Source organism: Medicago sativa, chromosome 7 (genome assembly GCF_051527215.1).
Source record: "Medicago sativa cultivar Bolivia chromosome 7, Bolivia_mono, whole genome shotgun sequence".
NCBI lineage: Eukaryota > Viridiplantae > Streptophyta > Magnoliopsida > Fabales > Fabaceae > Medicago > Medicago sativa.
In genome coordinates, this window is record NC_140755.1 from 89,377,387 (window position 1) to 89,397,107 (window position 19,721).

Sequence of the window (19,721 nt, forward strand, 5' to 3'; positions counted from 1 at the left end):
CTTTAAATTATTATTACTATCTTTGGGTCAATTTTTTATATCTACAACTATTCTGATAACTTTTGAACAACTATCTCTTTTATATTTATAGTATGTTGTTAGTCTCTAGGGGTGGAAATAAGTTAGGTCGAATTAGGCTTTGCAAGTCCTAAGTCTGGCCCCAAATTTTTCTAAAGCCTAAACTTGATATGCGTCTCCTATCATATAACAGCTAGCACCGCCTTCCGGTTTGTACTCGCATGGACTAATTATAGGCACTATCGTTCGTGCGACGTTCATGATCTACCATCTTGGTTTCAACTATCAACAATATTGTACTTCAAGAGGTAAACACATAGACTCATAGTAATTCTTGTTGTTCTAAACGATCTTGGCAAATGGAATTTTATGTTATTGAGATTGATTTTAAAAGAATTTTTAAAAGTCTACCTCTTGATTCCCCAACATGGTCATCGCATCCTTACAAGAGAATAGAGGTTAAAAGTAAGTAGGACCAAACATACTATAAGAAGTGATATTTGCTTAAAAAAAAATATCAAAATAATATATTCATGTGTTTGGTAAAATTTTAAGGTGATTGAATTCATTTTTGAACTGAATTAGAATTAATTTTAAAAGAACTTTTTTTTCTGAAGAGAAAGTTTGATTTTATATTAAGGGTGAAATTAAAACTCTACATTCAGAATTTTGATCCAAAACATTACTTCAATATTAAAATTATTTTTATAATAAATTCACGGAGGTAAATTACCCAATAATAATGACGATTTATGTTTTTTAAATGGAAGAAAAACCAACCTCCACATATGTTGAGGTTGATGGAATGTAATGGGATGGAGTGAGATGGAGTGGTATGAGGTTAAGTTTCATCGTTTAGATTTCTAAAATTGAATGGGATGGAATGGAACATGATGGAATCCATCCCATCCCACACCAACATCTTTTTCTATTTTTCATTCCCTCCAATTGCAAAAGAAAAGGAATGATCGTCCTTTAATCTGTTTGGGGATGAGGTTGGTTGGGTGAGCCTTTTTAGTGTTAGCATGTTTGCTTCATCTCTGGTTTTTGGTTTTGGTGAAGACCGTTAGTGTTGTCAATATTTGTAATTTGATTTTGTTTGAGTGATTTTGTGTTGGAATTTCATTCTGTTCCTAACTCACAATGACATAATTATGTGCATATATAGTGGAAGTGGGGGTGAGCTTCTCGATTTGTTTTTGTTTTTTGGTTTCCTGTAGCCATTAGTTTGTATATTGGTCTAGGTTTGTTGCATTTTTGTTATGTTGTTTTAGCTTTGTGCTTGTATCATATTTCGGGGGGAGTCTTGGAGGATTAATTCTTGTGTGACATAAGGATTTAGGCATTTCATACAAAAGAGAAATGATATTTTGACAACCATTTTTTGACAACTTTTGGACAACTTTCTCTCTCATACTCACATGATATTGTTATCCTCTCTCTTCATTTTTCTCTCTCCATTGTTTTTGACCAATAAAAAGTGAGAAAAACAAGGTTGTCAACAAAATTCTCATCAAATGGTGTCAAAATATCATTACTCATAAAATACACATCATATAATCATTTAAAAACTAATGCTTATTTCATTATTATTTTGTCTATTTTTTCTTTTTATGAGTGTGGGATCAAATGAAGTGTCAAATTCTGTCTCCACACAAGAATTGTTCACCCTTCCCAGAGAAAGTCTTGTGTAGGCACAATTATTTAGGCACAAAATTTAGTTATACACACATAAATCAATAAAATTAAAAAATAAATAAAATAAACACATCAATCAATATCACTTTAATCATTTTCTTTTTAATTTTTTTAGCTTCATGGGTGTGTGCCTAAATGTGAGGTGTTGGTCCTGTAACCAATTAAGAGTTTCTCGATCATCTCTAGTTCTTGTATTTTGTAATGTGTTGTTCTCTGAACATTGTACATCTTATGCTTGGTTCAGTGTTTTAATGATTTCTTTTTGGCGTTTTAAAAAGAATCACACTTCTAAAAAAGTTGAAATTAGAGACGACCGATGTCCGTCTCTAACTCCAAAATTTTAGTCTCTAAGATTGTTAGAGACGAAATTTGAGACAGATCCACTTGCATTGTTAATTATGTCGTCTCTAAACCGTTAGAGATAGAATTAATTTTTCCATGGGCTTAAGCCCTCATTGTTATAAAAAAAAAAAATTAATTTATCCACCTCTAACCATAAAAAGCCCCCGCTCACTGTTGACATGAGAACATAAATCCGACCGTAAATTACAAATTTCCGTCTCTAACATACTCCATCCGGTCACTATTATAAGCAAATTTTGACTTTTTAGATTCATTCAATAAATGATGTATGTGGTCCACAATACGTAGACCACATACATCATTTATTGAATGAATCTAAAAAGTAGAAATTTGCTTATAATAGTGACCAGAGGGAGTATGTAATTCTGCTCGGACAAATATTCCATCTCTATTAATTTAGATGCTAATTATTTCACTTCTGTTATCTTTGGTATTATTTTTAAAATATATATTTTTTAAAATAATTTCAGCTCAAATAATATCCTCGATGGTAATAAGCAACTACTAGTGTATTTACCCGGCGTTGTCCGGGTTAGACATATTCAAGAAGATAAAAAAAAATTATATGTATGATATCCGCAAATAAAATTTATCACGGATTGGTATATGATGAATATCTTAATAAATACACACAAATATAATAAAATATACCATATTATAAATACTCGTAAATTTATAGATGCACATACAGATAAAATTAATTGGATTTAGTAAAAATATTAACACATATAGAATAAAATTAACTTTTTTTAAGTTTTCGGACTCGCATAAATCCATATTCGATATTAAATTAATAAAATTATACCATAGTTATGTTACATGAAATAATATATAACTGGATCTCCTAATTGAAGATTTTTGTTTGATTAGTAATTTATGAATACCTGGTTTGGAGTTATTGAACTTCTGGAACAACGTCGTTAATTATTAGTTTCGAATTATTATAGGGTGTGTTTGATACTCCCAATTTTTTTCTTCTAAATATGTTTGCAAACAATTTTTAATATACAAAGTAAACTTTAATTTGAAACATGTAAGAATTTCTTAAGAAAAATATCTCTATACAATTTAAACTTAGCCAACAATTGCTATATCAACATAATGGGTACATCTGGATTTTCAGACATAAAGTCAATAAGTTGATTTGCATATTCTTCCGATAGTGTGCACGTGAGTTTCCCCCCTCCTCTGCGTATAATTGGTTGGTTGGACACCACTTTTGTATTCTGTAAGTTCTCCTTTTGCAGTTAATACTCCAATAATATATTTAAAAAAATATGAAAGTTGAAGTTGATATCCAATGCAATAAAAAAAGGAAAATTCTATGGTGAAGTCATGAAAATGACTTTTCTGGTGAAGTTAACACTATAGCATCAAAAATGCAGTGAGTAACACCCCACTGTTTGTACAGTGACATCAAAAGTTCAGTCTCCATAGTATGATCAATTCATCAAATTAAGAAGACTATACTTAATCTAATTTTATCCTACTTTGTTTTAAGTGTAACACCCCACAAAGTGTAACACTTAAGACTATCACATAATATCATCAACTCTGTTTGCATGTTAAAGATGCCAATAATAAAATAGTATCTGTAAGTCCAAGATGTTGCAAGCATTACTAGATGAATTACTATTGATCATTAATCAGTAATCAACAATTTAAAAATGAATCAAACATTAATATAAAAATTAACTTTTTCAAAAAAGTCAATTTCCTGACTGCACCATAGAAGCTCCCAAAAAGGAAAATATAACAAATAAACAGACAATAGATATAAAAAGAAAAAAATTGACTCCATAAAAAAAAGGCTTAATTGCATGTTTGGTCCCTTATGTTTATTTTAGTTTTCAAGTTGGTCCCTTACGTTTTGAAAGTTTCAAGTTGGTCCCTTACGTTTTAAAAGTTTTCAAGTTGGTCCCTTACGTTTTGAAAGTTTCAAGTTGGTCCCTTATGTTTATTTTAGTTTTCAAGTTGGTCCCTTATGTTTATTTTAGTTTTCAAGTCGGTCCAAAACATAAGGGACCAACTTGAAAACTAAAATAAACATAAGGGACCAACTTGAAAACTAAAATAAACATAAGGGACCAACTTGAAAACTAAAATAAACATAAGGGACTAACTTGAAACTTTCAAAACGTAAGGGACCAACTTGAAAACTAAAATAAACGTATGGGATCAACTTGAAACTTTCAAAACATAAGAGACCAACTTGAAAACTAAAATAAACATAAGGGACCAAACATGCAATTAAGCCTAAAAAAAAAAAGAAAAGCGGAATATTAGGATGAATCTAGCATTGACGGGTTGCATCAGGAATAGGAATGTAAAATTACACCATTCTAGATATCAAATGCAAGCAACCACATTCAAGCCCTCCAGCACTACTATAAATACTCCCTCCGGTCACATTTATAAGCAAAAAGCAACTTTTTAGATTCATTGAATGATTAACATATCTAGTCTATATAAAGATCAAATACATTAAATATTCAATGAATTCAAAAAAGTTATTTTTGTTTATAAATGTGACCGGAGGGAGTACGTCATAAGCAAATCATTTGACTAAAAACATCTTCATATTAAATATATACTCCCAAGAATATAAAGCCACTTGGATTTAGTGAACACACTCTCTTGATCATTTTTTTCATTTAAAAACTAGCAACTAACCCGTGCTAAGCACGGGCCCGTGCTCCAAACGGGCTATCGAAGCAGGGGGCTCTGCATCAAAGCGCATTGCAATGCTATGTGAATTGAGAAAATAAGCAAAAACTAATGATAAAGCTGATGTTAGTGATAAAAGGGCAAATTACATTGATTTCCCTTAAGATTTTCTTAAATAACATAAGTACCCCTTCTACTTTTCCAAACAGATCGATCTCCCTTCATTTTATCCATTTCAATAACTTTGTAAATATGCAATTTAATTTCAATCATTTTGGTTTATTTGTATCTGTTTTCTCTTTTCACAATTGATGTAAGATTTTTCCTACACGTCATATAACTATGTACACGTGAGTATATATAGGATCGTTTCCACAGGGAGTTACGTTTAATCATAAGCATTTACACAATCGTTCACATTAAGGGTTTGGATATAATTTGTTTGTTTGTAACACTATATCCATATTTGACACTAAAGTAAAAACGAGAGGGGATCGAACTATTTCGCTTGCGGTATAAGATAACGAGCAAGCATAACAGCAGCAATCTCTCGATCGATTAACAGACTCTAGCTTTATAACCAATATTATTACAATCATTTCTACAATATCCTTCGTGTCCAAAGCGACATCGTTGTTTCCAAGTTAGCGTTTAAACATTCGTGTCCAAATTCCTTAAACGATAACAAAGTCGATCGGATGACTTAATCGACCGTGTCGAGCCTGATTAAGTATCCGAAAGCATTAAAAGCTTGATTAAAAGTAATTATCAAAGGTTTACAAACTTGTCAAGAGTGATATAACATAAGATAGATTGTTATTCTAGTTCTAGATTCAAGGGTTTGTGTCCAAATCATCTTGAATCTCTTTGAAAGCATTAAAAGCAAGAATAACAACAATATTGAATCATTAAGCTAGAACCTTATATATTAAAAGATCAAAAGATTACATAATAGCTTGATAGTTACCTCAATACTACAAAGAAGGTGATAGTTACATATAGACATGTAAACTAATGCAAGGAAGGAAGGAAAGATGAAGATTCCATGCCAAGATCCTTGATGTCTCAATGAATCTAGGGTTGAATCTACTCCTTAATCACTTGCTTTGTGTTTCTCTCTATGAAATAGCTCTAACCTCTCTCTAGAAATGTATAAAATGTTTTAATGGAATAGTGAATAGTCCTAGAGAGAGGGAAAACTTGTATTTAAATGGGCTGAAAACGTGTAATCTCGCTTAAGCGAGATTCATCTCGCTTAAGCGAGAAGCCTAAATATCTAACAATGGCCAATGAAGTCTTGCCACGTAGCCCTGCTCCTTGATGAAGTTGCATCTCGCGTAAGCGAGTGATACCTCGCGCAAGCGAAGTTGCTTGAAACTTAAACCGCCTTAGAATCCTGCTTGAGCGACATGGAAGCGAGATAGAAAGCGAGATGCTCATCTGTTCCCTGGAGAAATCTCGCGTAAGCGAGATGGTCTCGCGTAAGCGAGATTCTAAAATTCACAAGCGACCCTGGAAGCGAGATGCAAGCGAAGGTTGAGCTTCTCCCTGGAGGAATCTCGCTTAAGCGAGATGACCTCGCGTAAGCGAGATTTGCTTGGTTCACACAACTTGAGTTTTGGTCCTTGCTTGTCATTTCCTGCATAAATTGGGTAGAATTAGGCATATAAAGCATAAATGGTATAATTATAACAATTGGTTGCTTTTCCGTAGATAACTTGCATAACAAGTCACTAAAAATGCCTCTTTTAACACATGAAATATATTACTTTTGAGCACTTATCAAACTCTCCCCAACTTAGCTTTTTGTTTGTCCTCAAACAAAAGAATCAAAAGGAAACTCACAAGGCTTTGGACAAGCTTTCTAGCACAATACCAAACAATTCAAATTAAATAAAAATTTTCAAGTGGTGATTCAAATGTGAAAGCACCGGCAAGCATGAAGTTCTCCATTATTCCTAGCACAGCTATAAATGTGAAACAAGTCCTAAGCACAATATACATATCATAAACTTCAAAGTATAAACATATCTATCTATGAACCACACCTAACACACTTCTTTGAAAGTAAATGCAATATAATGATAACAATGAATGAGGTAATGAACACACATCCAACAATCATGCTAACATCCTATTTAAGTTAGGTGTCCATCCAAATATCGTCTCAAAAAGCATAAAAGCATGGATCAAAAGGTCTTGCAAGGGTTATAACTTGGCCGGGCTACAAAAGAAATGTCATATGTGGGGCAATTGATCAGAAAGCCTATCAAAGAGGAACATTTTTTTTGTATCACAACTTGAAATCCATATACTTCCCTACCAAGAATTAAAACCTTTGGTGATTAACAATTAAACTTATAACCTTGACAACTTATTCTATTTTTGATTTTTCTCTTTCTTTTTCTTTTCTTTTCTTTTCTTTTTCAAATGTACAATTTTTTTCTTTGATTCAATGTTGTCAGGTTATTTTACAACTTCACCATAACTTAACATATAATGCCTCCTTTTCCTCCCCAACTTGAATACAACAAAACTCTAATTGAATGTTCCCCTATCCTAAGGCAAGGGACAAAGTACAAAAAGGTTAAGGGTTCAACAAAGTAAGATTATCAAAGTCCTATAAGATTCAACCATGAACTGGATTTTTGAAAAATTTCAGGCAAATTCAACAAGCATTGTGCTTATGAATATTGACAGTTCATGTTTGAGGACTTGATTCATTTGGCTCAGATTGGGGTATCAGATACTCGCTCTTCTCACAGGTAGGCTTTATGTGGTCAAGTAGGTTACTCTCAATTCAAAAAGTGCCTTGATCCTTTCCATGCTTTCAAACAATTCAAAATAATTATCAGATTTAACATAACTAAAACAAGTTAGACGATGATTATCGGTCTCCAGCATATATACAAAAGATTGAAGCTACCTCACATTTAGGTTAAGTACTAAGTGGTTCAAAGATATTCATGTTTATGAAAAGACTTAAATGATATATATTTTGTGCACAGTACAAATTTCAAATTCATAGTAACACCTAGAATAACAAGAAACCAATACCTTGGCAATGCGCTTTCTCACAATTTATATCATTATCACTCACCTGCTTTTGCTCAATAATTGGCTCCATAGAGCACTTTAAACTTTGATGTTTATGAGCAATTTTTTTTCTTTTGACTAAACACAAGCAAGATTAATCAAAAATTTCATCCAAAGCAATAAGTTAAAAACCAAACAACAAGCTAAGCTATTTAACCCAAAACGAAATTAAAATTAAACCAAAGTAATGAACACCCAAAACCGTGCTCAAAAAGTATAAGTTCAAAAGCGATAAAATTGTTTCAGCATAAAAATAAAACATAAACTAAAAAGTCAAAGCAGAAGTCAAAATAAACTAAGCATCAAAAGAATGCGGTCAATGTGCCGCATCATCATCCATATCATCCTGCTGAGATAAATGGACACTGGCTGTCCTCTCTGGATCATCATCGACACCATGCACACTAGCTGTCCCATGCACACTAGCTGTCCTCACCGCATCATCACCAATGTGGACACTGGCTGTCCTAGTAAAGTCATCAGCTGCTCCACCAAATGCTGCACCACTGCCCCCTCCTGGGTAGATTGGCCTGTCCCCAGGCCACATGCAAGAGTCATAGTACTGTGCAGGAGTGAACATAAAACACCTAGGATCCATGTGAGCATCGTAAAGATGCGAGTAGATGCCCTGGTTGCTGCGGAAGATAGCAGCCTGCTGATCCATTATGTGATTCTCTCTCAGCTCCTGTGCTTGAGCTAACTGAAAGGCTTGCTGCTGCTGTGCCTGAGCTCTCTCAACTGCTCGCTGCTCATACTGAGCCATATATGCCTGAAAAGATGAAAAATCAAAAGTGCCAGGCTGCTGAGGTGGTGGCATACTCTGGTGAGGATCTTCATGCTCTGGATAGTCCTCAGGTTGGGGTACATCCTCAGGTTGGGGTACATCCTCAGGTTGGGGTACTTGAGAAGAAGAAGCAGCACCCTTAGATAGTGCTCTAGAAATGTAACCCCGAATGTACTTGTCATCAATGGGAGATACCAGCTCTTCTGAAAAAGGCTCGGTGACGGGTACCTGATGGTGCCTAAGTAAGCCCATAATAAAGCCCGGAAAAGCGAGTCTGGTCTCTGGTCCTGCTACACCACCGAGAGCTACATGCTTCAGCTCTCTTGAAATAATTGCAGCCACATCCACTGCCCTTCCTTTGCAAATATGCCAAATCAGAGGAGGCATCACTTTCTTTGGAGTTGTGGTGACATGGCTTTTTGGCCAGACATTATGAACCAAGAACTTAAAAATAATACCAGCTTTTGGCCTCATATCAGAGAAAGCTGCCAAATTTCGGTTACCCGCCTTGGACTCAGTGTAAGTCCTTCCTGGTAGCAAAATTTCCCTCTCTATCTTACCAAGGTTCCAATCAGCAGCCTCTTCTCTTTCCCCATAAGGACACAAGGCAGGTGTGTCAGGGTCATCGGACTCGGGTAAAGTGTAAGGTTTGCCTAGGTAATCATTAATAGCATCCCTATCGAAGCGGATGGTTTTTCCTCTCACCATGGTGGTATAGGAAAATGCAGCTTGCATTTCCTTAGCATCACAATCTGGTAAGGCATTTGCATAAAACTCACACAGAAGGTCCAGGTTGATTTTGGGGTATGGGTTAAGAAGTTTCTCCCATTTTCTCTTAGTGAAAACAGCTGCAATGTCAGCATAGTCACCCTCAGGGTTAATCCGGAAAATTTTATCATGCCAAGTTTTCTCTTTTTTCAGCTCGAGAAACCTGGCATAGGTTTTGTTGGACGTGTAAATGGTACGGTCCGGGTTTCTAGGTAAGGGTGCAGGACGATTTACCACACCTGATGAGGAAGCAGTGGTTTTTCGTTTTTTGGTTGGTTGATTTTTGGGTGCCATCTGCAAAACAACCAGCAAAACCATATACAGTATAGAACAATAATCAGCACATGTATGGAATCAAAAAGGTTAAGGCAGATAGACTTTAAAAACAGAGGTACAGAACAATCTCGCTTGTGTCTCGCTTAAGCGAGATGCAAGCGAGATATTTCCAGAATTTCATTTGAAGATTCGCTTGCGCGAGTTTTTTTGCTCAAGAACCTCGCTTGCGCGAGATTTGTCTGTACCTGCGAAATTTCAGAACTTTTCCAGCATATTCAACACATTCAGCATTTCTAATCACAACATTCATCTCCCTAGGTTTCTATAATGTACCAAAGTCCAAAAAGGAACCAAAATCACAACATTTTTCCAAGAACCACTCAAAACCCTAATTTTTCAAAAATTCCAAAATGGGTCAAAATTTACACGATTGAATGTTGAAGAAAAACAGTGATGATTTTGATTCATTTTCATTGTTATGAACCTAAGGACACAGTCTCTAGTCACAAACACTTAAATCTAACCCTAGCCATTCTAAATTTGCATAAAGCATGAATTTTGAAATTGAAAAGCATGGCACAGAAATAGAAATCAAACCTGTTGAAATGATGATTAATGAAGCAAGCAAATGATGATGAATGAAGAAGTATGCAAGTGCTTGACTATGGTTGAATTGGTTTTGATTTTAGGGTTAAAGTTTGTGAGGAAAAGAAAAGTTTAGAGAAAATGGAGAAAAGGAAAGTTAGAAAATGTAAATGAGTGGAAATGAGTGGATGGGGGAGTGGTTAAGGGGAGTTAATCCCCTTGGAAACCGTTACCCTTTTTTGAATTAAAAACTCATCTCGCTTGCGCGAGATTAACTCGCTTAAGCGAGATTTCTCCAGAACCAACAATTCGAAAATGCAACAATCTCGCTTAAGCGAGATTAACTTCGCTTGAGCGAGATTTCTCCAGATATGCTTCTTACTTTGCTTTGCTCATGAAATTATTCCTAAATGCATTAAAACATGAAAATACTTACAAAACTGGGTATGACTCCCAGCAAGAGCTTGTTTTACGTCCTTAGCTTGACGCATTTTGAAGAAATCATGGCTCGATAAGTGAAATCGTCGTCAAACACCGATCAATTTCACCACCGAAGTAGGGCTTAAGCCTTTGCCCATTAACAGTCCAGTTGGCTTTGGTGACTGGGTCCTCAAGTTCAACAGCTCCATACGGTTTGACCTCTTTAACCATGAAAGGTCCGGACCACTTAGACTTCAATTTGCCCGGAAACAACCTCAGTCTTGAATTGAAGAGTAACACCATTTGTCCCGGCATGAATTGTCTCAGAATGATCTTCTTGTCATGATACTTCTTGGTCCTTTCTTTGTAGAGCTTTGAAGATTCATAAGCTTGATTTCGCAATTCTTCAAGCTCATGCATTTGAACTTTTCTTCTTTCACCGGCCTTCTCTTGATCAAAGTTTAGGAACTTCAACGCCCAAAAGGCTTTATGTTCGAGCTCGACCGGTAAATGACAAGATTTGCCATAGACCATTTGGAAAGGAGTGAGGCCTATAGGAGACTTGTATGCAGTCCTATATGCCCACAAAGCTTCATCAAGTTTAGCCGACCAATCCTTCCGAGATGTAGAGACCGTCTTCTCAAGTATGTGTTTGACCTCCCGGTTAGAAACTTCGGCTTGTCCATTCGTTTGCGGATGATACGGTGATGCTACTTTGTGCTTGACTCCATAATGATCTAGGGCCTTGGCAAGTTGTGTGTTGCAAAAGTGTGACCCTCCATCACTAATGAGAACTCTTGGTGTACCAAACCGGGTGAAAATATTCTTTTTTAGGAACTTCACTACCGTCTTGCTATCGGCTTTAGGCGATGCTACGGCTTCCACCCACTTTGAAACATAATCAACAGCTACCAAGATGTACTCATTTGAATATGATGAAGGAAAAGGGCCAACAAAATCTATACCCCAACAATCAAACACTTCCACTTCAAGGATGAGTTGTAGAGGCATCTCATTTCTTTTTGACATTGATCCGGTTCTTTGGCATTCATCACAATACTTGCAATGTAAATTGGCATCTTTGAATAAAGTTGGCCAATAGAACCCGGATTGAAGTACCTTTGCGGCTGTTCTCTCCCCGTTGAAGTGACCTCCATAGGGCGAATTGTGACATTGCCATAGGATCTTCTTTGCCTCTTCATCATCCACACACCTACGCAAGAGATTGTCCGCTCCAATTTTGAACAAATAAGGCTCATCCCACACAAAGTGGTTAGCATCATGAAGGAACTTCTTGCGTTGTTGCCATTCAAAATCTTCCGGAATGAACCCGGTTGCTTTGTAGTTCACCATGTCGGCAAACCACGGTCTCACATTGATTGCTAGCAACCGTTCATCTGGAAATTCTTCACGAACCTCCGGTTCATTCTTGGTTACCTCATTGTTTGTCAACCTTGAAAGGTGATCAGCTACAAGATTCTCCGTGCCTTTCTTATCCTTGATCTCTAAGTCAAACTCTTGAAGCAACAACATCCACCGGATGAGTCTAGGCTTTGAGTCGGACTTAGTAAGGAGATACTTGATAGCTGCATGGTCAGTGTAAACAACAATTTTGGAACCTACAAAGTAAGAACGAAATTTCTCCATTGCATAAACTATTGCAAGTAACTCTTTTTCAGTTGTGGCATAATTGATTTGTGCCTCATTCAAAACCTTACTTGCATAGTGAATAGCATGAAAAATTTTATCCTTACGTTGACCCAAGACCGCACCAACAGCATAATCACTTGCATCACACATTAATTCAAAATTTAAATCCCAATTAGGAGCAATGATTATTGGTGCGGTGGTCAACTTTTCTTTTAAAGATTCAAATGCATCAAGACATTCATTATCAAAAACAAAAGACTTATCTTTGTTGAGCAAGTTGCTCATAGGCTTTGCAATCTTTGAGAAGTCTTTGATGAACCTCCGGTAGAACCCGGCATGACCAAGAAAACTCCGCACACCTTTGACATTTACCGGTGGAGGAAGCTTTCCTATGACATCGACCTTTGCTTGGTCTACCTCAATACCCTTAGCAGAAATCTTATGACCAAGGACAATACCCTCGGTAACCATGAAGTGACATTTCTCCCAATTGAGCACCAAGCTAGTTTCAATACACCGCTTCAGCACGGTATCCAAGCTATTCAAACACGTATCAAATGACGAACCGAAAACCGAGAAATCATCCATGAACACCTCCATGCATTTTCCAATAAGTTTGGAGAAGATTGCTTGAACACACCGTTGAAAAGTTGCGGGTGCATTACACAAGCCAAATGGCATTCTTCGATAAGCAAAAATACCAAAGGGGCAAGTGAAAGCCGTCTTCTCGTGATCATCTGGATTCATGGCGATTTGATTGTAACCAGAGTAACCATCTAGGAAGCAATAAAAGGATTGACCGGAGAGTCTTTCAAGCATTTGATCCATGAAGGGCAAGGGGAAGTGATCATTCCTTGTTGCTTGATTGAGTCTTCTATAATCTATACACATTCTCCATCCGGTGACGGTTCTAGTTGGGATCAACTCATCTTTATCATTAGTGATCACCGTCATTCCTCCTTTCTTGGGAACTACTTGAACCGGGCTTACCCAAGCACTATCCGAGATAGGATAGATCATGCCGGCTTCAAGCAACTTCACTACTTCCTTTTGCACCACCTCTTTCATATTTGGATTTAAGCGGCGTTGCGGTTGTGCTACCGGCTTGAAGTTTTCTTCCATCATAATCTTGTGCATACAATAAGATGGACTTATCCCTTTCAAGTCGGATAACTTCCACCCTATTGCTTCTTTGTTGGCCTTGAGAACCTCTACCAACTTTGTTTCTTCATCGATGGACAAGGAGCTACTAATGATCACCGGTTTTGTACCATCTTTCTCAAGAAAAACATATTTCAAATTAGATGGCAAAACATTTAATTCTACCTTGGTGTCATCAACTTTGGCTTCTTCCTTGGATTCTTCTTTCAAATCTTCAAGTATGGCTTGATTAGGAAGAACCTCCTTCAAGGAATCTAGCTCCTTCAAACACTCTTCAATGGCACTTGCTTCGTCTTCATCAATAGCATTGAGTGCGTCCACCAAAGCACTCTCAAGGGGTGTTCTATTGTGCATTTGCTTCCGAGTAGTCAAGATGACTTCTTCGGTTGCATCCATTTTGAAACACGCACCCTTGTCTTTCGAGTACTTCAAAGCCTCTCGGATGTTGAAGGTAACCTCTTCATCATTTACCTTGACCTTCATGATATTATCATCAAGATCAATCATCATCCGAGCCGTTTGCATGAAATTCCTTCCCATTAAGATAGGCACATCCTCATCTTCTTCGACATCCATAACCACAAAATCAGCCGGAAAAATAAATTTGTTCACTTTTACAAGAACATCTTCGGCCATACCTAATGGTTTTGCAAAGGATTTGTCGGCCAATTGCAACATCATCCTAGTCCGCTTTATACAAAGGTCACCAACTCTTTTGGCAACGGACAAAGGCATGAGATTGATGCTTGATCCAAGATCAAGTAGTGCTTTACCTACATGTGTTGTGCCAATAGCTACCGGTAGAGTGACTCTTCCCGGATCTTGCTCTTTCTTAGGCAACGTTCTTTGAATAATAGCACTACAATTGGCATCGATTTGGATCGTCTCTTCATCGTTGATTCTTCTTTTCTTGGAAAGGATATCTTTCATGAACTTCGCATAGACCGGCATTTGCTCCAAGGCTTCTGAGAATGGTATATCAATTTGCAACTTCTTTAAGAGTTCAAGAAACCTTGCGTATTGCCGCTCTTTGTCTTTCTTCGATGGAGCATGTGGGTATGGTAAGCGTTGAGCCACCACTTGCTTCTCAACTACTTGTTTCTTCCCTTTATCTCTCCCCACATCTTTATTCTTCCTCTCCATCTCCACTTGTACCTCAAGATCTCTTTTTTGATTTTTTTCTTTTTCAACTAATGCTTCTTTATTCTTTATATACACTTCCTCCTCTATCTCCACACTATCCTCCTCGAACTTCTCTATATCCTCCTCGTTAACAACTTCATCTTCCTTCTCTTCAACAACAATATCATCACCTACCCCTATACCTACTACTCTCCCACTCCTTGTAGCTATAGCTTTTGACTGCTATGCCTTGTGGTGCTCCTTAGGATTTGGTTGAGTGTTAGCGGTGAAAGCTCCCAATTGCGGAGGACCTTGAGCCATTTGTTGTGCTAACTGACCAACTTGTGTCTCAAGGCCTTTGATCGACGCGTCGGTGTTTTTCTGGTTAGCCATGGACACTTGCATGAATTGTTTCAAGACCTCCTCGGTGCTTTGGGAATTGTTAGGTTGTTGGGGGTTATTTGGTGGTGGGAATTGGTATTGATTATTGAAGGGTTGTTGGAATTGGGGGAAAGGTTGTTGGTAGAAATTTGATTGAGGATATTGGTAGTTATTGTTGTACGGTGTTCTCCAAGGTCTTTGTTGGTTTTGGTTGGCCGGATACCTTCCTTGGAAGTTGGAAGTACCCGGATTTTGTTGTGAGGTTCCGGCTTGTTGTGGTTGGTTAGGCCTTTGTTGGTTTCCCACATAGTTGACCTCTTCCTCTTCAAAAGAACCGGGTTCGGGACAATAGCCGGTTGGATGATCCCCCGTACAAAGTCCACAAGTATTGACTTGAGCGGTTCCTCCTTCTTGCTTAAGAGATTCAAGAATTTGTTTAGGCATAGCTCTCATCTCCTTTTGCATAGCTTCTATTTGTTGAGTGAGGAGCTTATTTTGAGCTAAGACCGCATCATTTGCTTCTAGTTCCAGAATACCGACTTTCCTTTGATTAGGATTCCGGTTGTGAGAGGATTTTCTTGTGTTGAGAGCCATTTGGTTAATGATTTTGACAGCTTCAGCTGGGTTTTTCAAAGCAATAGAACCTCCAGCACTTGCATCTAGCATCGTCTTGGACATGTCTTGTAGCCCTTGACGAAAAAGATATAGTTGCATTTGGCTATCAAAACCATGCTTTGGACAATTCCTTAGCAATGATTTATAGCGCTCCCAAGCTTCACAAAGAGTCTCACTTTGGCCTTGAGCAAAAGTTGTAATTGAAGTTTTAGCCTCAAGATGCCTATCTTCCGGAAAGAACCTTTCTTGAAATGCTTTCTCTAGCTCACCCCAATTTTCCATCAAAGAAGTTGGTTGATCAAGATACCACTCCTTAGCCTTCCCGATCAAAGAATGAGGAAACAATTGCACAAACACACCCTCTTCCTCATCTTCCTTCATACCAAGTGTACCGGCGGTAACATAGAAGTTAGTAAGATGTTTATATGGATCCTCATGATCCATACCGGTAAACTGGTTATGAGTTATCAAGTTTATCAACCCCGACTTCAGCTCAATTGATTTGGCATTACGATTGCCAAGATTAGCTAGCCTCCTCGGACTAATCCACATAGGTAGTGTAACACCCCGTTTTCCCAACATAAAAATTTCTTAAATAAAATCAGAGTTTAACATCTTTAACGGAATGTCACATTTCATAAAAATCTCAAACTGAATAAATAATAATTTATCCTTCAAAATTTCATTCAACATAAGTATTTCTAAACTTTGCAGCGGAATTAGTTCAACATCATAAAAATAGTCTTTGGCACCAAGGCCTCATCATAAAAGTCTCATAAATAGTCTAAACATCATAATTTGTTCAATCCGACAACTTCTTTATAATTCTCATAAAAACAATACATAAGGAATAGAAAGTAAAGACATAATCCCCATCCCGTTACGTATCAGAGCACCTAGACACCAAGTGAGGAGTCCACTCACGAACGCCTCTAATCTTTATTACCTGCACATTACCCACGGTCGAGGCAACATATACGCAGAAGGGGTGAGATTTCACAGTCAATAAATTAAACATATAATTCATCAAAATGCATTTAACAACATAAATCATCATTTACATTTAAAACATTTACCATTTAGCATTATATCAAATCATATTCAATTATCATTGTCAAATATCATCATTAGTTCGTAAACAATTATCATCTCTAATTCATAAGCAAAAATCATCATTAAGTCATAATCAAGTATCATCATATATTTAACAACTTAAGACATCATAAACATCAGCATTAATAATCATTTAGTATCATATTATTCTCATCATCAATCATAAACAGACATTATCATCAAAATATCATCATCAAATCATAATCAAACGTCATCATCAAAGCATCATCATCAAAACATAATCAAACATCATCATTAAAGGCATCATCGTCCGACATCATCGTTAAATTATCATTAAATATAAGTTATGACGACTCTACAATGCAACTACAACTTCAACAATGATGAAGTAATTTTGCATCAAACAAGATAAGTATTTGTGTATCGTCTCCACAGGGAATAGTGCGTTATCAATGACAGTTTAACATCGATTATCATTCAAAGTATTAAGAGTACTTGTTTGTTTGAATTGAAATGTATCTAGCTAAACTAATTGCAAAAAGTAAAAGTTGAGATAAATAAGGATTGAAACTTGTTAGGAGTAGCGTTCCTTAACCAAGCGTCACACGTAACCTAATTGATCCATATGAATTCTAGCTTCATAAGCAACATTATCACAATCAATTCTAAACTATCCTTCGTGTCCAAAGTGATATAATTATTTCTAAGTTATCGTTTAAACATTCGTGTCCAAATTCCTTAAACGATAACAAAGTCGATCGGATAACCTAATCGACCGTGTCCAGCCTGGTTAAGTTATACGAAAGCATTTAGCTCTTGATTATGGTGATTATCGCAAGATTAACAAAGATGTCAAGTAAGTTAACCTAAGATATATTGCTATTCTAGCTCAAGATTCAAGAGTTTGTGTCCAAATCATCTTTGAATCTCATTGAAAGCATTAACACAAGAATAACAACAATATTGAATATAAATTGCTAGAATCATATTTTGCAAAATCAAAAGATTACATGTTAAGCAAAGATCAAGTACCTCTCATCCCAACAAAGGGGATTTAGCTACTCATCATCATGGAAGCCATGCAAGGATGGATTGAAAAGGAAGGATTCATTACACTTGTGATGTCTCAACAAAGTATTAAGATCCAACTTCCAAAACCAATCTTACTCAATGAAGAACTACCTTACTTCTCCCTATGAAAATATCTAAACTAAAACCTAAGAGAAGCTAAGAAAATATCAAGCTAAGATATGACAAGATATTTACAAAGAATAGCAAGTGGGCTATTTATAGAATTCCCACTATGCTTGAGCTCGCCTCGCGAGCAGCATTACTCGCCATGGCGAGTTCTGATTCATCCACCATTAAGATTCTGCCACGTCACCCTGGGAGGGTCAAACCGCCCTTACTCGCAACGGCGAGTAGCTCTGCTCGCCTCGCGAGCAAGGGGGTGCTCACGGCCTTTTGGCTTTGTTTTGAAGCTCGCCACTGCGAGCTGCTGTGCTCGCCTCGCGAGCAGTGTAGTACCTGCGGCCTTTTGCACTTTTCTTGGCTTTTTCATGCTTGCTTAGTGTCTTGAGGTTAAATCCTGCACAATTGGGTAAAGTAAGGCAATTAAAGCGTAATAAGGCAATTATCGCTTTTATCTCGGCTTTTCCTTAAATTTCTTGCAAAACAAGTAACAAAAGTGCTTAAAATATAACATGAAAATATCACTTCCTAGCACTTATCAAACAACAACTCAGACAACTTCAACAACAACTCAAACAACTTCAACAACAACTTAGACAACCTCAACAACAACTTAGACAACTTCATCAACAACTTAGACAACTTCATCATGCATGTGGTACCACCAGGGCATTAAGCCCCCTTCGCTAAGGTCATATTTGGACCTGTCGGGCATTAAGCCCCCATCGCTAAGGTCATAAAGGACCTGTCAGGCATTAAGCCCCCATCGCTGACTATGCAACATCACAACTCTAAATGCAACTTGGACAACAACATGAACATCTTATACAATTCCATTAAAATGGACCAACTTCTTAAATCATGACAACATAGACCGACTCATGCAACTTCAAGACATTTAACAGTCAACGGCAATAAACAGCAGCAAGATACAGCATATAATAGCGTTTAAATAACATATCCACATTAAAGGGAATGAATCATAACAACTTATCATCATAACGCATCTTAAATAATTCTTATACATCATCACCACTAATCTCAGTCACCTAAACAGACCTCTGGAACTTCTGAAAGTATCCTAAACAACCATTTTTCTTACTTATAAGATCAACTCATGACTACACATGCGAAAGGATCGCATCGGGATAATTTTGGGCAACTAACAGCCTAACTCGCAGTGGCGAGTAATTTGCTCGCAATGGCGAGTTCTGTAACACCCCGTTTTCCCAACATAAAAATTTCATTTAAAATCAGAGTATTTTGATCACAACGGAATGTCACATACTTCATTTAAATCATAAAACGGGTAATAATAATTATCCTTCAAATTCAACATCATGAAAATCTTAAAATTGTTGCAGCGGAAAATAGTTCAACATCTAAAAGTCTTGGCACGCAGGCCTTATTGGAAAATCTCCTAAATTAGTTCATAAAAGAGACACGTAAGGAATAGAAGTAAAAGCAAGCCCCCATCCCGTTACGTATCAGAGCACCTAGACACCAACAAAGAGTCCACTCATGAACGCCTCTAATCTTTATTACCTGCACATTACCCAGGGTCGAGGCAACATATACGCAGAAGGGGTGAGATTTCATAATCAATACATTAAGCATATAATCCAATAAAATGCATTTAACAACTTAAACATTAATAACATATCAACAATTAACAATTAGCACATTTTTCATTACATAACAAATACAATCATCAAATACCATTACTAATTTTCATCACAAATCATCCTTGACCATGCAACTCTATCAACTCAACAACAACTTAACAACACGACTCATCTTTGACCATGCAACTCTATCAACTCGACAACAACCTGACAACTTAAACATCATG